General features: G+C 35.5%; 1 protein-coding gene across 7 annotated transcripts in view; it reads left to right on the top strand.

Annotated features, from left to right (window-relative positions):
- Positions 1-21120, top strand: part of GABPB1 (GA binding protein transcription factor subunit beta 1) — a gene marked incomplete at its 5' end in the record, with an annotated part of 68491 nt that overhangs the window by 1938 nt on the left and 45433 nt on the right. The window lies entirely within an intron of this gene.

The raw sequence follows: 21120 nt of genomic DNA, 5'->3' as shown, positions 1-21120 counted from the left end.
GCTTTTTTCTTGGACTCCAACTTTTTTTCAGTTTGGGATTTAGAACATTTGAAAAAATTTTAAGTGATTAAACTTAATTTTTAATTCCACAACTTATTTTTAATGATGGACACAAGTAAACCATGAATTCCGTGTTAGATTTGCTTGTGAAAACTTGTTTGTAAATGGAATTTTTGAAGATAGGACACTTTCAAAGCAATATAAGAGTGCCAGATTTAAAAGGAATCCTGCAGTGAAACCTTTGGTGAAACAGTGCTTTTGTATTGTAATGTGTATACGAACTTAGAGTTAATTTTCTGTAACTTAGAGTTCGAATTGTCTGTCTCTTTGAATCAATCTGGGTTTTCTAGGTTGGGGGACAATTAAATTGTAAATGTGTGAAAATTTAAGGCCATACTTACTTTGGTTTAATGGTTTTGAAATGAAGCTAAATTCACTTCTAGTTTTGTGAACTTTAGTCTGATTCTGTCAGTCTGTAGTTCTGTTCCATCAACAGGAAGCATCTGGTCATTCTTCATGTAATTGTTAGAAAATGCCAGGTATATTTTTGATGTTTGCTATTCAAATGAAAATAAATAGATTGGATCTTGGTTTGTTCCCCCTACCCTCAACTCTTAAGATATATTTATAATGGGCCTCATTGTCCATAGAATGGACTTTTTTTTTTGGCCCTTGAGCACCTCAAGTTAGAAATAGTAACAGGTAAAGCAAACAAGTCGTTAGGGATTCAGAAGTCATTGCAAGAAATTTTGACTCATGAATTAATTTTGAGGGTGCAGTGCCCTTTTGCAAGTAGCTTGAGTGTGGATGGGCTCCATCTCTTCTCTGCAATTGCTAAAAAACAAACTGAAACAAAACCTTAGAGTTCAGGGCAACTTAGTTTTCTAATGAGTCATTTCTTTGGTCCCAGAGCTTTCCAACTAGTAATCATAGGTTTCTACAGCACTAATGTGTCTACCTTGGGACAACGATAATTAGTATTATACTTAACTTTTTCTGAAGATGTTTGTTCCATCATGCTCTCTAGAAGGTCAATTTATTAGTATTAGTATTAGGGCCTATGTGTTACCTCATAATGTTGGCAACAGTGCTCTGCACAGAGAAGATGCTTTGGTGCAGTCAACTGTCAGTTCAGTCGTTGGTGGGCTAGTGCAGTTTTATTTGGGCTGAGTATGTCCATAATGTAAGTGTAGAGGCTTAAGCATGAAGTGATTTCTCCACTGAAGGTAAATCCACATGCAGGGCCATTGATCCATTTAGAAATAGAAATCTAAAACTCTTAGCCCGAGTTCTCTTACCTTTTAATGGGAATGAGTATAAAGGTTGGTAGTTAGGGCCCAAGATGCTAATGCACAAATAGAGAGTGTGGAAAAGACTTGATCATTTTAACTGTACATTTAATAAGAATCAACACTTACAGTTTTTTTAAAAGTAAATGTCATTTTGAAGTAGGTAGAACAGCATATAGAAAGAGCAAGGTGTTAGCCCCACTTTACTTTGTACTGGTTGTGTTATACCTGGGATATTATGTCAGATTTTCAGGTAGCATACGATATATCATATTAGTAAGTGGGACCTTGCATCAGTTCTCAAACTTTGTATCAGAATCACCTGGAGAGCTAATTAAAAAAAACCATGGAGGCCCAAGCATAAGTAAGATAGGAACAGGGCCACTCTGTTTTTCTCACATTCCTTAGGTCATAGACAATCAGGTTTAAAAACCACTGAACTATTAGAGCGTAGCCAGAGAATTCTGATCGTGGGGGAAATGGAAAGGAGGAAAAGTTGAAAAACTGTGATGTTTGGCCCAAAAAGAAGCTCATCTAAGAAATAATAGCAGTATTTAAATATTTGGAGGTCTGTCACACAGAAAAATCAGGTTTGATTTGACCAGAAAGAAGTAGGATCAAGGGGTAGAAGTTAGAAGGAGGCAGATTTCAGCATTCTTCCAAGAAAAATTTCCTCAAAACAGTAAAAATATAATGGGTTGTTTTGGGTGGCAGGCTGTCCCCTCCCACTGACAGTGTTAAAGTTAGGGATTGGAGGGTAGAGGAAATGATGTGCTGAATGAGGATTTGGGCCAGGTTTTGTTAATTTCCCTACAAACAGATTTTATGAAATCCGTCTAGGTTTGCAGGTACAAAAGTGGAAGAGCAAAAGCTAATTGAAACAAGCTGGTTAGCTTAACTGCATCATAGTTTTCATTTTCTTGGATAAAGAGAAATGAGTATTAAGTGAGAGAGCTATTTGATGAAGGTTTTAAACCCAGCTGTAATTTGGCAGATTCAAAGCCTGAAAAATAGGCATACCTTCTGATGTGGAAATTCCTATTTAAATGAATTTATTTTGGTGTAGTAAAGATATGCCAATAAATTGGTAGCTGTTTACATACCAATTGCAGCATTGTTGATAATAAAAGCTGTACATTGACACATTTGACCCTCCTCCCCACATTAATCATGTAGTAGGTTATACTATCCCCATTTTTCAGAAGAGAGAACTGAGGCATAGAGAAATTAGGTAGCTTGCCCAGGGTAGCAGAGTTAGTAATGTAGAGCATGGACTTGATTCCAAACAGTTTGACCCCCAGAGCCGGTGACTGTATGCTGTGGAATTGTAAACAACTTAAATATTTCACAGTGATTGTTAGGATACATCCCTACAGTGGGGTACTGCCTAGCCATTAAAATGATGGTTAGAAGAATAAAAACATGAAATTATGTCTTGGTATATGTTAAGTGAAAAAAGTAAATTTTAAAACATGATTTTATTTTGATTAAATAACAAATACATTGACATCTGGAAGGAAATGTGCCAAATTGTTAAGTGGTTATTTTTGAGTGTAATTTTATAGGTGATTATTTTCTTTTTACTTATACAAATTTTCTAACATCTACAATGAATATGTATTATTGTGTATTGCTTGTGATTAAAAAGATATTAAGGTGTTATATTTCAATAAAAAATTAAAAATATTAGCATAAGCTGAGGAGTTTGGATTTTATACTGTGCAGTTTATGCAAGTTGACTAAGGAATTGCACATAAATGAGAATTTGTAAGTGCATGAAGTGTTCTGTATTTAATGAACACATGAAGTGTTTGATTCTTTACCATTCTAAAAGTAATACGTTAATTGAATAGAGAAAAATATCACTGACTCCTACCACCCTACTATAATCAGTTCTATATTTTGTTATGTTTTCTTCACCGTATGTGTAATATTTTAAATGTTGTATTCATCCCAGCTTAGTCACTCTCTGGCTCTGTGACTTGCTTAATCTCTCTGTGCCTCACTTTCCTCCTTTGTAAAATTTGAATAATTATGATACCTGCTTCATGGTGCTTGGAAGGATTAAATGAGTTACTGCATATAAAGTGATCAGAGCAGTGTCTGACACATGGTTAATAGCTCAGTAAATGTTAGCAATTATTGTAGGATCATAGTCAACTAAAACCCTTGTGGTCTAATAGGTTTTGGAATTAAGAATTTTTTGGATATAGCTAAGGTAGTGTTATGTAACCTTTCAACAGTCCAGTGCACTAGCCCTCTTCAAACAAGTTACTATTTCTGCAGCAAAATGTATGAATGTTTACACTAAATGGGGTAAATAAAGACTATAAATAGCTTCATGTCAGTTTAGGTAAGGTTTTACTGCCAAATGCATTATTTTGGGTTTCAGAGCTTTTTTTGGTTTTGGAATTGCAGTTAAGGAACCTGTGGAATTTACTCAATTTTGAGTACTATTTTATTTTAATATTAAAACATTTTTAATATTAAAGCATGTCTAAGAGGTCTAAGATCGAGGTGCCAGCATCATTGGGCTCTGGTGAGAACCCTCTTCCGGGTTGCAGACTTCTCTGTTGTATCCTCACGTGGTAGAAGGGGCAAAGGGACCTCTCTCAGGTCTCTTTTTATGAGGACATTAATCTCATTCGTGATCTGCCCTCAAGACTTAATCACCTTCCAAAGGCCTCACTTCCAATACCATCACTTTGGGTATTAGGAGTTCAACATAAAATTGAGGGGTGGGGAGACACAAATATTCAGACCATAGCATACAGTATGGTGTATAAGTGAATGATCTAAAAAGTTTCTTACATCCTAACTGGCTCGTGTGAACTCTTTGATCTTTGCGATTACTCCACCTATGTTCCTTTATCTATTTTTTTTCATAGGGACCCTCAATTTCTCTCCCTTAGCTTATTCCTGTATGCATTATATATAGCCTGAACTTGCATCAGTCACTTTTTCATATTTTACTGGGCTCCTGTTGTCAAATCTTCCTACCCATCTATTTCCTCTGTTTTTCCTCATAGGTCACAGTGTATTTGTGGAGGAAGGTGGGTAATTATGAAAATTTTTGGCCACTATAAATTTATGCTGGACAGATCCAATGGACCCTTGCTACTTGGCAATCATTTTATTAATCTAATATTTTGCTTTTGTCTCATATATCTTTCTCTCTTTCAGAAGGTGCCATTGACTTCTACTTAATTGAAAAAGAAAATAGAATACAAGCTTGCATTTTTTTTTGTTTTGTTTTCACCATGACAAATCTCTATTCTTTCACCTTATTTTGTAAACTGAATGGAAGAGGAATCTTGTTTTTCTAGGACTCTTGCTGCCATACTTAACTTTTCCTGTGATCACTTTGATGGTTATCTCCAGGGGTTTTTCCTCCCTACCTTCAAGTATATACAGACTTCCATATTTCGGGAGAAAAAAATAAACTTTGATTAACTATTGCTACTGTTCTTTCTAGGTATCTTCCTCATTTCTCTTTTTTATTTCAAAAATTTTAAGACCTTAGTTAAAATTGCTGCCCTCAGCTCTTGCTGCCCTCAGCCCTTTTACTACTTCTTCCCTAACTTACTGCAATTTTGTAATGACATTACATGTGAATGTGACGTATTCAGACTGTTGCTTCAAGGGACATCCTTTTTTCCAATGGTATTGGCTTCCTCCTGATTTTATTCAGTCAGTGTATATGTGTTACTGTTGACTTCCACCCAGGCTTCTTAACTTTCTTTCCTTGCCTTTCACGTTAGTGTGCATCCTGATTTTCTGGCTACTACGTTTATGTTTTTTTTGTGGTGGTTGTTTCATGATCCTCTTAACCACTGTCGTTATTTTTCTCAGTACTTGGCCCTCTGCTCACCTCTCTTTGTCTCTTCTCCATGGATGTTTTATATGTTGATGGCTCATCAATGTGTACTCTCCAGGTTTGTGATCTCCAGTGGTTTACCGAATACTTCCATTGAGAGGCTCAAGGAATTTCCTTCACTTTTTGATTTATTATTACCCAACTTCCACCTACTCTGTTTTTCTTCGTTTTATCATCATCATGCTTAAATCTTTTTTTTGTTTAATTAATTTATTTTATTCATTTATTTTTGGCAGCGTTGGGTCTTCGTTGCTGCGCGTGGGCTTTCTCTAGTTGCAGCAAACAGGGGCTACTCTTTGTTGCGGTGCACGGGCTTCTCATTGCAGTGGCTTCTCTTGTTGCGGAGCACGGGCTCTAGGCGCATGGGCTTCAGTAGTTGTGATGAGCAGCCTTAGTTGCTCTGCGGCATGTGGGATCTTCCTGGACCAGGGATCGAACCCGTGTCCCCTGCATTGGCAGACGGATTTTTAACCACTGTGCCACCAGGGAAGTCCCCATGCTTAAATCTTAAAGTTGTCTGTGATACATGTTTCTCCTTTATTTTTTATATCCATCAGTCAGCATGATTCTTTAGATTACTCTTTACTGGATCTCTGTTTTTGGGATTCTGCATTGCCTGTTATTTGCCCTTTCTAACTTTAGTCACCTTCCTCCAATCCATCCTTCATATGGCTGCCAGAATAATTTTCCTAAAATTTTTTTTGAACCCATTACTGCTAAACCTAAGCAGTCTGAAGAGAGAACATGTACTGTTGACCTTTGCACTCTCCATTGTGCCAAGCAAAGTGAATTGAACTTGTGCTGAATAAATGTTTGAATGGATCACCGTTTGCTCAAAACATAGAACGACTCCCAATTGTCTGCAGGATAAAGTCCAAACTCTACTTTCTGGCTTTCAAATCTTTTCATATTACAGTCTGCTTCTTCAACCTTATTCTTTACTCCTTAACATTATCAAGGTAGTATTTCCTCTCTGTATTGCACCATGCTTAGGCATAACTCTATGTGTTCTTCCTTTTCCTTTTCCTTGCCTGTCAAAACCTATTCAGCTTAACAGTGCTCTGTGCCAGGCACTGTTCTAATCTCTGGTGTTACAGTAATGAACAACACAGAAGACAAAGTCTGTTTTCTTGAAGCTGTCATTCAGGGTGGGGGGAGAGAGGGCACAGTAAACAAATGTCAGGTGGTAATGAGTGCAATGAAGAGTAAAGCTGGATAAGGGGATAGAATGGTGGGAAGTGGCTCCTATTTTAGGTGATCAGAGAAAGCTTCTCTCTTTGGGTGTCCTGAAATGAGGGAGTAAATCGTGCAGTTATCCGAGTAAAGTGCTTTCTAGTCAGAGGAAACAACATCTCCAAGATCCTAAGCTGGGACATGTTTGGCTTGTTTGAATAGTTACTAAGACCTGTGTGGCTAGAGCAGAATAAATAAGGGGAAGTGATAGATGAGATTAGAGAGGTAGTGGGGAGCTAGATGATGCTTCAGCTGGTTAAGTCTTTCATTGAAGAAGCCTTCCTGACTATATACTTTTGTTTGTTAATTTAAAGCTTCTCCAAACCCATATAGCAACTATGGAAGTAGCTTCCAAATTATTTTTTATTGTGACCCATGGTAAGAAGTGTATTTAACATTGTTAGCATACATATGTATTGTTGTTTGTGTATTGTGTGTATGTGTGCACATGTGTATGGCTGGAAGAAATTCATGAAACATGACTTTACTATATTTGATATATGCTGGTATTTTTTAAAGTGTTGGCTTTAACCCATTAAAATTATTTCAGAGTCTGCTAATGGGTTATGACCACAGTTTGAAAAACACTGATCTGTGGTACATACCCACTTAAAAAAACAACAAACCAAAAAAGTGGAACTACAGACTGCTTTTTTAATAATCTACATATTTTTTCAGGTTGTAAAATATTTTTGGTTAAAGATTTTGAGTTCAACTTTTTTGTGTATAGGTTTTTAATGTTTACTATAGCGCTGAATAGAGAAGACTTGTTTAATTTAGCAAATAGCTATTCAGTGGGATGCTACAAACTGCTGGATACTACTGATAAAATACACATAAGAATAAGGTAAACCCTGCCTGATTACCTGAGGCTTATGGGAGAGGAGCGCTTCTAAACAATTGTTCATAATATGGTGGAATCCATACATTAATGGAAGTAGGTTCAGGGCATAATGAGAGAATACACAAATGGTTAATCCCTTTTGCTAAGAAGGTCAAGGGGAGCTTGTTGGAGGAGGTGATGTCTGAACTGGGTTTTGGAGGAAGAATATGAATACTTGATCAGGTAAATTGGATAAGGAGAAGACTTCTCAGGCAGAATAATGAATAAAGGAATGGTCCCATGAGATAGAATAGTACATAGGGGTAATTATAGATAACTGTATTGTTGGAGTTCCCAAGGGGGAAATGGTGAATTGACGATGCTGCAGTGAGGCATGGGCCATATCTTTAAAAGATCTGAAATACATTGCAGTCATCACTAATTCAATGATTATGCAATTAGGTGAAAATTATGTGTAGTCAAAATTACTTGTAGGAAGTTGCCACATGAGAAGTAGAGCTATCGTCTCTCAATAAGTCCAATTCAGCCAACTTTTCCTCTACTGATGAAACATATCGCTGTTTCTTCAATTGTGCCCTAGAGGAAGTTGGCCTACATTTATGGGCTATGTTGTACCAGAAAGAAAATCTTGTTAAACATTAAACTTTCACCCATTGCAGTGTGAGGTTCACTTTATAAGAAGCATTTGAGAACTAAGACCTACTGAGGAAATGGGGGAGATTCACGTTTCAGACTAATTCTGGGACTTGTATTTATAAAGCAGAATGGTAGGTGGCCAACGATTTAAAGTATTTTTCACTTCAAGTTAAATAAACATATGGCTAAATTCTGTTGTATTCTATAGGTGATTGAAATACATGATTATATCTATGTTTTAGAAAGATATTTTAATAAATTTGACCAAACTACTATTCAAAATATGGACATTTAAAACAGACTGGGAGGAATATTTGCAACATGTATAATAGACCAGAAATATACATAAAATACACTCCTACAAAGAAACAGTGACATAGAGGGTAAAGAACAAGAATAGGCGGTTTCAGAAGAGGAAACGTGACTGACAAACATTTGATAAGATATGCAATCTCATTAAAAATTTGAGAGGTACATATTAAAACAGGTAACCTTTTGTACCCATCATACAGACAAAAATTTAAAAAGATTGGTAATATTAAAATTGGTTATTGTGAGGAAATAATAAATATTATAAACTATTGTTGGGCGTATAGGTTGGTATAGCCAATTTGGAGGTGTAAATTGGTTTGGGCAGTTTGGTAGTATCTATTAATTTAAAATGCTATTCTCAACAAATCTGTCCATATTCTGCACTAGAGGAACACTTACATATGTACATAAGGAGGCATGTACAAGTATGTTCACTACAGAATTGTTTACAATAGTAAAAAAACTGGAAAAATAAAACTGATCATTATTAGGAAAATGACCAAATAAATTGGTATATTCATGCTATGGAGTAACATGTAAGAATTTAAAAAATGAATAAATTACATATACTATTGAGTGATAAGTTGTAGAGCAGTATATACAGTATGATAGCATTTATATAAATAAGGAAAAAACCCAGAAAAATACTGTATTTTGCAGGGGGTGTACAGATACATACGTGCAAATGCAAACAATATGGTCTGGTAAGATAAATACTAAACTGATAATAGTGCTCAACTCTTGGGTGGTGGATAGAGGATTGGGGTTTGGGAGTAAAGATTGGGAGGGATGATCAGGGAGCTTTAGCCTTTTCAATAATCTTTAAAATTTAAAAATTAGAATTATTATATTGTATACTTAAAAATTTATTAAAAATAATAATGGTTAGCTTGACAATAAGTTGGAGAATGGTTGGGGAAGGAGGGAGACAAGTCAAGGGGGTACTTCATTAATACAGGCATGAGAATGCGGTGACAAAGAGAATGGTGAGTAAAGGACTAATTTTAAAAATGACATGAGAGCAGTTTAGTATCTTACCAGAATTAACAATTGTATTTATCTTTGTCCCAGCAATCCTACTTAAGGGAATTTATCCTACAGTTACATGAAGTGAAATGATGTATCTACAAACTTATTAATTGCAGTGTTGTTTATAATAGCAATGATGTCCACCTATAATAAACTGAGGCGTATCCACACAATAGCATACTAAGCAGCTATACAGAAAATGAGGAAGCTCTCTATGAACTAATAGGAAAAGATCTTCAGGATGTGTTAAGTAAGAAAAGCAAGTGCAGAACAGTGTATATAGTAATGCAATCTTCTAGTAACTATAGAAATACTGGAAGGATACCCAAGAAACTAGTAAAGGTGAATAATTGTGCCTGGGAGGAAGATGGGAATGGCATAAATACTTTCATTGAGACTTTTCAATGTTTACATTTCTGTGTTTTGGATTTTTGAGCTATTGAAAAAAGAGAAAAGGAGAAGTGAAGTAGCCTCTATAGGACTTGATCAACTGTATGTAGAGACATGAGGGAGAGGAAGGAGTTGAGGATAGCTCCTGGATTTCTAGTTTGGGAGGTAAAGGTGATGGTAGTGTCATCAGGGATACAAGAGGAAGACTAGGTTTTGACATGTGCATGAGAAGTTCTGGTCGTGCCAATTGATGAATGCTTACTCCTTTTCTGTTTTGTGTGTATGTGTGTGTATATAATTTATGTGTGTATGTGTGTGTGTATAATTTATGTGCTTTAGATATGGTACTAGAGCTTAAACATGAATAGTAAACAGTCATCAATAAACATTTTTTATGCTTAGATTACAGACATTTATATTCTGTTTTTTTTGGAGAACAGCTTTGTAATGATGTCATAATTTTACAGTCAAATAGGGACATCGGTGTGCACAGATATTGATAGAATGTAGACAGAGAATGTATGTCTGATAAATACATAGCTTATATGGGAAGTAGGAACTTAATTTATTAGCATGGTTCCAAATTAATTACAATTTTTGATGCCTGAAATTCAAAGAAATAAAAATGGCTTTTGAATAACGAGGTGATCTTTAAGGTATTTGAGATTATATTATAATATTTAAAACAATATTAAAGCTGAGTTAAGGAAGTTTATAGTAGATCATAAAAGTATTTTTTTTATATGGTACATTGGGGAGTAGCTGTGTAAGACAAAGAGGTTTTAACCTAATGAAGGAAAGGAATCATGAAATGCATGGATGTTGCCTAAAACAAGCTCTTGCTGTATAATTTAGGGTTTAAACTTTATTTGAATGAGTTGTAGTTCAGAATCTGATACTATAGGCCCTAATTTATCCATATGAGTTTTGATTTCTATTTGGCTAAAGTGAAAAAAATAAAAGGGGAGCACAGATACAGCACATACATGCCAGGACTTGCAAATGAATTAGTAGTTCTTTTCTGGGTTTATGTTAACAGGGATTTGGGTGTGGAGTAGCAATAAAAAAGAGCTGTTAATAATTCCTGCTTGATATTTAAAATTTTAACCATTTTATATCTGATGAGAAGATGTTTTACTGGCAACAGTTTTATTTTAAAAATGCTTTAAAAATTACAAATAGACAAGTACAGGTTTCTGGTAACTGACTGTACTGCTGAACTGAATGAATAAGCATTTTCAGAACTCTAATGAAAAACTGATGAACTCATAAAAGTGCTAACAAAAGATCAAGATGAAAAAAAAATTAATTACATGGGACTGAGTGAACTGATGAGGATGAGTATAATTTTTGTGACTTTCTGTCTGAATTAAAAAAAAAAAAATCCCACAAGGACTCAGAGGCAAAGAATATACAAATCAATTTTCACTGCAAAGTAAAGGAGCTGTTACAGTGGAGGATTACTGGACTGAATGTCAATATTATGACATAGTATGAGTGTGTTTCATGTTTGGTAATTGCAATCATTGTTGCTTTTGTTGTGGTCATCCATGTACAATGCTTGGTGTCAGTCTACTTATCTCTTGTAAAAATAAAATACAGTGTGTGTGTGTGAAAAAAAATGTAATGTACAGTACAGGGTATATAGTCAGTATATTGTAGCACCTTTTTTTGGAGTCTAGTCTATAAAAATATCAAAAAAAATTTACAAATAATGTTACATAGGATCATGTAACAATTAGAGATGTCTTGTTTTTTTGTTTTTGTTTTAGAAAAAAATTTTTTTGGCTGCGCTTTGTGACATGTGGGATCTTAGTTCCCCGACCAAGGATCGAACCCATACCCCCTGTAGTGGAAGCATGGAGTCTTAACCACAGGACAGCCAGGGAAGTCCCTGGAGATGTTCTTATTTGAGCGAGGGTGAAACTGTTTTGTAGCCTCCAACCTGTACTTACTCCTTCACTCCATGTTTTTCTCAGTACTGCAGTCCTCTGGAGTTTTTGGGAAATGCTGAATTGGGCTTAGCTACAGTTTTGGCTTGGATCAACTCATATATATCTTATATATCTTTAATATGTCCAGTTGAGTGGATGGTGATGGAAAGGATGGTGATAGCACAGTGTATAGAAATTAACTTTAATTCAAGAAGGATTTAATTAGTGGTTCTCAGTTGGAGTGATTTTGCAATATCTAGAGACATTTTTTTGATGTCATAAAATGGAGAGGGGGTTGCTACTGGTATCTAAGGGTAGAGACCAGAGATGATGCTAAATGTGGAGAATGCCTTGCTAGTTGAATACCCACTATGTATGTAGCACTGCTCTAAAGTAGTTATGGGTGCAAATGACACTAAAAGAAAGTCATGTCTCTCTCCACAAGAAACTTAAAACCTAGCTAAAGCATCTCAAACTTAACAAGTATGTGGCCAAACTCTTTAACAAGTGACCCACCCTATCCCACTTTGCCATCTTTATTTCAGTAAATAATCCCACTTTTCATCAAGTTGTTCAGACTAAAAACTTAGTTATTATCTTTGACTCCTCCTTTTTGTGTGTGCATTGACATCTGATACATCAGGAAGACCTGTTAACTCTACTTTGAAATATATCTTGAATCTGGGTAATGGTGGGATAGATTATTTAAACCAGTTCTCTTTTTGGAAACAACTGAAAATGCTGGATAAGATATATAAAGCACTACCTTAAGAACTTTGAAGAACTGGGGAGATAGTGGAATCTGGTAAGTCAAATTCTGGAAGAAAGCCTAAACCAAGAGAGGTTAGCAGAATACCTAGAGAACTAAAGCCACTTTTGCCTTGAGTATGTTTGCTGATACCAGGAAATTTAGGTTTCTGTTTATCAGCCTTGTGGGATGAGATGGACAGAAATCAAGACTCAGAGCCTACCCACATGTGGACAGGTAAAGTCTTATAAGAGATCCTTCCTTGTTAGGCTTGAACTCCATATGTCTACACCTGAGAGGGAAGGGTGAACCAGAACTAACTCATGATCCCCTTTCATTGCCTACCTCCCAGTCAAATATCAAGGGACTTCAGGGCAGGTTGTCTTGGTACTGAGCAGAACAGGAGAAAAAAAAGAAAGGAGACAAAACTCTCTACAAAACTGTGATCACAGCCTAGCTATGTAAGGGAAACTTAAGTCACGACTTAATTTAGGTTGGTCCCTGACTGGTATTATCCCTCAGGTGTTTGGCAGAAGCAAATGCCAATGTTCGTTTGAGGAATGCTCCTTCATCTTATGCCTCCCCGCAAATAATTTTTGAAGGACACTGACCAGCACATAGTCAAAGATAACCGGCATACAAGGAGACAAGGAGACATGGGCAAGAACCAGTGGAAACAATAGCAGAAAAAGATTGTCATAGGCATCATATATTAGAATTAGAAGATACATGATAAAACAACCATGATTACTGTGTTTATAGAAATAAATAACAAACTTGAAGACAGGAAACAGGAAAAAAAAAAGTGGCATTGTGAATTTGAAAAAAAACCAAATACAACTGCTGGAAATAAAAAATAGAGTAACTGAATTAAAACTTAATGATATAATTTGCAGCAGATTGGACACATCAGGAAAATTACTGAACTGGAATATAGATCAGACAGCATTATCCAGGATGTAGGTTAAAGACAATAAGATGGAAAATATAGATGACAGGGTAAGAGATATGGAGGATAGAGTAAGAAAGCCTTAATTGGAATTCCAGGAGAAGAGGAGAGAAAAAATAGGACATTTAAAGAGGTGATTGCTGATGTTTTCCAGAAACAATGAAGGATTCCAAACCAGGATTCAAGAATCCCAATGAATCCTAATTAGGATGGAAATAATTCCACACCTAGACACAGCATAATGAAATTGCAGAAAACCAGTCACATAAAGAAAAATCTAAAAGTAGCTGGAGGAAAAGAAGATAACCATCAAAGTAGCAAGAATTAGGCTAACAGATGACTTCTCAACAACAAAGAAATCGAAAGATAGTGAAATGATGTCTGCAATATGAAATGAAAAAAACCCTGCCAACCTAGAATTTTATACCCAGTGAAAATATCATTGAAGAATGATGGTGAAATAAAGATATTTTAAACAAAAACAGACTGTTACCAACATTTATTAAAGATAATTTAAACCAGCACCATTCAATAGAAGTTTCTGTGATGATAGGAATATGCTTTGTGCTGTTCAGTATTGTAGTTATAAGTTACATAGGACTATTGAGCACTTGAAATGTGGTTATTGTGATTGAGGAACTGAATTTTTTATTAATTTAAATTTAAATGGTCACATGCACCATATTAGTGCAGTTCTAAAGGATATACATCAGGCAGAGTGAATCCCACATGGTAGGAATAAAATGTATGAAGGGCTGAAAAGTAAAGAAAGTGACGTATATTTAGAAAATGAAAATGAATATGGACTGCATAAAACAGTAAAAAATATCTAATGGATTAAAAAACAAGGCAATAGGAGAAGGGGGATAAGTGGGGTTTTAGGGTCCTTATCTAGAAGGAGGGTAAATTAAAAAAACTGTGTGGAAAACTTTAAATATATAAAAGGAAAGGAAAGAGTATAATGAACCCCACATATTCATTACCTAGCTTCAACAGTGATCAGCTCATGACTAATCTGGTTTCATATATTGATATATCCCCCAATTATTCTAAAACAAATTCCAAGTATCACATCATTTAATCTGTAAATATATTGTTTTTAATCTCTAAAAAGATACAAACTTAAACTGCAATATCATTATCAGATCCAGAAAAACAGTCAACATAATTTCTTAATATCAGTACATATTTAAGCAGTGATCACATTTCCCCAATTATCTCCAAAATGATTTTTTTAACTTATTTTTTTTAGGGCAGTTTTAGGTTCACAGCAAAATTGAGGGGAAAGTACAGAGATTTCCCATATACCATCTTTCCCCATATATGCATAACCTCCCCCATTGTCAGTATCCCCCACCAGAGTGGTACATTTGTTAGAATTGGTGAACCTACATTGACACATCATAATCACCCAAAGTCCATAGTTTACATTATGATTCATTCTTGGTGTTGTACATTCTATGGGTTTGAACAACTGTATAATGACAAGTATCCATCATTATGGTATCATACAAGTATTTTTTCACTGCCCTAAAAAGATGACTTTTAAAAATGTACATTTAGTTTCTTCAAATTGAATCCAGAGTCCACACATGGCATTTGGTTGATGTGTTGCTTGGGTTTTCTAAACTCTATAGGTTCTTTGGGGAAGCGGGAACTAAAGGTTTTGATTAACTTTAGACTTTAATGCATGGTATAATATCTAGGGAACCACTGGAAGAAGAGAGGGTATAACTTCCAAATCAGTAGAGGAAATAGAATGTTAAAAAAAAAAAAAATGAATCAATCCAAAAGAAGGCAAGAAAGAGAGAAAAGAAACCCGACAGGGAACAGTGGAAAGCACAAAATAAGATGCTAGATTTAAACCTAGATAGATAGTACTTAAAGGTAAAATGTCTAAATGATCACACAGGTATCATCCTAGCACAAGGCACCATCAGCCCCAAATATTTTCCTAACTAGTATTACTGCCTCAATTCATGCCGCCTTCTATGTATTACCCACATAATAACAAGAGTAGTTTTTGAAAACCAGATCAACCACATCACAACACATGTTTAAAATATTCCAAGAGCCTCCTAGTAAACTCAATAAAATCCAGACGCCTTAGTAGTGCCTATAAGGCCCTACGTGAAGGGGCCCATTCATCTCTCTGTGATTGCATATCCTGCTCTTCTTCTTCACTCTAGCTCAGGGCCCTTATACTTGTTATTGCATCTCCCTGGATCACCAGGAACAGTCAGAACTCTTAGTTCTAAGCACCAGAAACGACCTCTGGTTAATTTCGCAGAAAAGGAATTTATCACAGGAAGAAACTGCTACCACTACTGTCGTTGGAATCTGCTGCCACTCTTGCCATAATGGATTCTGTGTACTTCCTGCTTTTTTTATGCATTATCATCTAAGTTAAATTCCAGTATAGATACTTCTCTGTTTGAGAGGCGATCATATGACTGTGCCCTAGCTGCATGGAAAGCTGGGGAAGTATATACCTAGCTTTAGTAATAGGTGGCCATTTCTGCCTTTGAAGACTCAAGAGGAGAATTCCCTAGGTGTATGAAGGTGTTCTGATGTTGAGCAGCTAAAAGAGTGACATATCCATCATGCTCTTCTCTGGAATCCTTCCTTGCTTTGCTTCTTCCCTTCATTTGTGTTTCTACTCAAATGTCACCTCCTCAAAGAGCCCTGTCCTTAGACTTTGTCTAAAATGGCAGTTCTCTGTCCCTAATCCAGTACTCTCCATTTTCTTACCCTGCCTTATATTTTCTTACCCTGTCTTAGATTTTATTCATAGCATTTATCACTACTACTACTACTTTTACTGATTGATTGGTTGATTTCCAGGCTCTCCCTGCAGACCACAAGCTCCACGAGGGTAGGGATTTGTCTGTCGTTGTTCACCTTTCTGTTGGCAGATAGTGTATGCTTAGTAAACATTTGTGTAATGAATGAAAGGGAAATATATGGATTATGGCATAAATTGCTGAGAAAAATGGAAAGGAAGGATTATTGAGGAGTTAGCTCATTTAAGGAAAGCTTATTGGGGAAGAGGAATTTTTGAAATGGGTTTTGGTTGGAGTCTAGGATTTGGAGAAAAGGGATGAAGCCATTCCAAACTGGGAAAATAGCATGAGGGGAGGCACTGGGTCTGGAATAAGATGGGCATGTATGGGATGAGGAAAAACTGTTTAGATTCTGATGACTGTTGGGGGTTATTAAGTGGTAGGTGAGAAAACTGGATGAGGTGAACGTGTGAGGTTGAAGCAGTTGATACAGGACCTTGAATTGTAAGTTGAAGTCTTGACTTGATTGCTGGAGAGTAAACAATTGCTAGGTTTTTTTTTAAATTAAAAATAAACTGGTATTTTCACATAGCTGAGTACTATGCTACTGTAAAACAGAATGAGGAAAATCTCTAAGGAGATTTTCAAGGTTATATATTAAGTAGAAAAAAGCAAAGTGCAGAACAATGTATGTACTATGCTCTTTTGGTGTTAAGAGGTGTGTGTGTGGGAGGAATAAGAATATATATACTAATTTGCTTAATTTGCTTATACTAATTTGCTTAAAAGAAAAACCGAAAAGACAAACTAGAATAGAATTGTTGCCCTGTGGTGGGGTGGGTGGGAATGACATGAAGGAAACAGGGATGGACGTGAGATTTCTGGGTTTACCTTTTTATTTAGTTTTGACTTTTGAATTGTGGAAATATTTTACATATGCAAAAATTATACTAAGTCAAAGTAGATGAAAGACAATTCCTTAAATTGAGAACTTGAACAAATGAACTAATGTATATATCAAAATAGTTATTTAAATACATGAAGAAAAACACTATCTCAAGTGACTTTTGAGCTCAACACTAAATGGCATATATGCTAAAGACAAAAAGAACTGCAAAGAAATCTTAAACTTCATTCATTTTATGGCTAGTTGTAATATTGGTATTTAAAAAAATTTTTTTATTGGAGTATAGTTGATTTATAATGTTGTGTTAGTTTCTGCTGTACAGCAAAGTGAATCAATATATGTATACATATATCCACTCTTTTTTAGATTCTTTTCCCATATAGGTCATTACAGAGTCTTGAGAAGAGTTCCCTGTGCTATACAGTTGTCTATTTTATATATAGTAGTTTGTATGTCAGTCCCAATCTTCCAATTTATTCCTCCCCTCCGCCCTGCTTTCACCCTGGTAACTATAAGTTTGTTTTCTACATCTGTGACTCTATTTTTGTTTTGTAAATAAGTTCATTTGTACCCTTTTTTTAGATTCCACATATAAGCGATATCATATGATATTTGTCTTTCCCTGTCTGACTTATTTCACTCAGTATGACAATCTCTAGATCTATCCATGTTGCTGCAAATGGCATTATTTCATTCTTTTTTAATGGCTCAGTAATATTCCATTGTATATATGTACCACATCTTCTTTATCCATTACTCTGTTGATGGACATTTAGGTTGCTTCCATGTCCTGGCTATTGTAAATAGTGCTGCAGTGAACATTGGGGTGCATGTGTCATTTCGAATTATGGTTTTCTCTGGATATATGCTCAGGAATTATTGGTATTTTTATTTTGACAGCATTTGTTATGTATTGTAGGATAAAGCCCATAAGTTTTTATGTTTATATATTAGGAGGCAGTAGAGATACTTGTGTACAATCAAAGAAGTTATGCAAAAAACCTGACAATGTTGAACTTGAATTATAAATATCAATATGAAATCATGATTTAAAATATTTATTTCTTAATTCTATCGAAATACATATTTCTTTCTTATCTCTGTCCATTGAAAGGACCTAGAAACAGTGTGTCCCTTTGGTAGATATGAGTACTGCTCTCACTCCAATTTTGGTCTTTAAATACTTCTACTTAGAATCCAGCACTCCTCAAAGAAATGACTGATTCCAAGACTGGGGCAGAGAGCATACACAGTGAAACTGGAACATGTTTTGCCAGAAGCAAGAAAGCTTTCAACGATAACAAAAAGCCAACCCAGAGAAGCTCTTGTTGGCCAAAATTGGGACAGGTTGAACATCAAAAAGAATAAGGAGAGTATTGAAACAAAAAACAAAACAAAACAAATGGAAATGGCCTTTATACCTGTTCTGTACTCTGAAAATTGGTAATTAAACATTCGAACTGCCCCTTTAGAGAAACTATATTACAGTTAATGAGGAATGCCAGGTAATAAATACAGAAGGAATTATAGATTTAGAAATCACAGTTTATTACAACCTGTTATGAAATAATTGACTTGGGCCAGGATCATTAATGGATGCTAAAACCATTAGGCAAAAGGTTCATTGGGAATTGGATATTCACATGGAACCAAAGCAACTCCACAGAGTACTGGTTGGTCTCAAAGTAAGACGATAAAACTTTGGATCAGTGGAAGGATCAGGCTATCACCAACCTAATTATTAATTGTAGCATCACTAAAAATGAACCAAAAAATGTATGCTTCCTGATGTGATTCAATATCAAGTATATAGCATCATCTATGAAATACTTTTGTCTAAAATTTAAAATCTGAGTTTAGTCAAACTTTTAAGACTTTCAGTTTATAAAGAAATATGCAAGATGAAAGAAATTAAGTACTACCTTGAGGAAGCAGTTAGAAAAATCCAGAATGTGAGATACAGATGAACTGGTCATTTAATGTCATGGGGGAGAAAAACAGGTGGGGTAGATGGGGGAAAGGGAAATTTACCTAGAATAAAACTAATTTAGAGATGTAACAACCAACTGCAGTGTGTCAGCTGTAAAGTACTTTTTATAGAAAGGAGTAGGATGAAGCAAGATGGCCAACTTTTAATTTAGAATGTGGGTGATAGGCATATGGGTATGTGTGTTTGTGTACATACGCACATATATACACATATATGCATATACATATATTTTTCTATATTTGAAAATTTTTATAATAAAAACTTTAAAAATGTTTTTCTGTTGATGGACACTTAAGTTGCTTGTAGTTTCTTTTTTTCTATTACAAATAATGTTTCTATAGATGTTCTTATACATGTTCCTCTCCTTGTATGCATATTGTAGAGTACACAAGGAAATAGGCTAGCTTCCTAGCAGTGGAATCCCTGGATCAAAGGGTAGATGCTTCTTCAACTTTACTAGATATCAATGAATTGTTCTTCAAAATGATTGTACTGATGAGAATTTTAGACAAAGGGGTCATGAAATGTATGTCTTCTCTACTAGATGGTGAATTCTTTGAGGGTAGGTACTGTGTAGAGACTCATATAGAAATGTTTAAATTGAATGAAATTGTATTTTAAGGGGATTGTCTGGCAGCAGGATGGAGAAACTAGAGTTAGGTCAGCTAAGAGGCTACTGTGATGTTTAAAGTATGAGGCAGTGAGTAAGACTAGAGGTAATGGAGAGGAAGGGATGACTATGAGAGAAATCTTGGAGAGAAAAGATCAAAGTGTATGCATTCTTGTTGTTGGGCAGGATATTGATGTTCCACTCTTGTGACTTACAACATCTATCAGTTTGTTGGTTTCACTTTATAGTAAACAGGTAAGGTATGCTTTTCTGATTAATTCAAAACCATCTAATGGTCCAGGTCTAATAGAGTTCTAGCCTTATCTTCATTCTCTGCTCATAATCCTTTCAAGCCTCAGTCTCTTCCTGGGGTGAATACATGTGATTTAAAAGAGACTAGTAGTTGAATGGGGTAAAGGGACAGTGGGTTGCAAAGATGAAGAGAATTTAGTAGAATCTATGGATGCCTTCATCCCCAAATCAGTTTGTGAAGTCTTACAAGGGCAAAGGCTATATCCTCCTATAGTTTTTAGAGGGAAAGTCTATCCAGTATCATAACAGGGAAAATTCATCAGATGCAGTTTTTCTAAAAGAATGCCATATATATATATATATATATATATATATATATATATATACTTGAACATATATATATTTATATACGTATTTATTTCTTCTGGTTTTAGTGAGATATAATTGACATACAACATTGTAGAAATTTAAGGTATACAGCATAATGATTTGACTTATATACATCATGAAATGATTACCACAGTAAATTTAGTGAACATCCATCATCTTATATAGTTACAAAATCTTGTGATGAGAACTCTTAGGATTTATTCCCTTAAAAACTTAAAAACAGATTCAATGCAATCCCTATCAAATTACCAATGGCACTTTTTACAGAATTAGAAGAAAAAATCTTAAAATTTGTATGGAGACACAAAAGACTCCGAATAGCCAAAGCAGTCTTGAAGGAAAAAAACGGAGCTGGAGGAATCAGGCTCCCCGACTTCAGACTATACTACAAAGCAACAGCAGTCAAGACAATATGGTACTGGCACAAAAACAGAAATATATATCAATGGAACAGGATAGAAAGCCCAAAGATAAGCCCACGCATCTATGGTCAACTAGTCTATGACAAAGGAGGCAAGGATATACAATGGAGAAATGACAGTTTCTTCAATAAGCGATGCTGGGAAAACTGGACAGCTACACATAAAAGAATGAAATTAGAACACTCCCTAACACCATACACAAAAATAAACTCAAAATGGATTAGAGATCTAAATGTAAGACTGGACACTATAAAACTCTTAGAGGAAAACATAGGAAGAACACTCTTTTTTTAAAAATTAATTAATTAATTAATTTTATTTTTGGCTGTGGTGGGTCTTTGTTTCTGTGCGAGGGCTTTCTCTAGTTGCGGCGAGCGGGGGCCACTCCTTATCGCGGTGCGCGGGCCTCTCACTGTTGCGGCCTCTCTTGTTGCGGGGCACAGGCTCCAGACGCGCAGGCTCAGTAGTCATGGCTCACGGGCCCAGCTGCTCCGTGGCATGTGGGATCCTCCCAGGCCAGGGCTC

The sequence above is a fragment of the Balaenoptera borealis genome (assembly GCF_965194805.1).
Source record: "Balaenoptera borealis genome assembly, chromosome: 3".
Lineage (NCBI taxonomy): Eukaryota > Metazoa > Chordata > Mammalia > Artiodactyla > Balaenopteridae > Balaenoptera > Balaenoptera borealis.
Note: the sequence above shows the minus strand (reverse complement) of the source record. Positions and strands in the feature narration are given on the sequence as shown.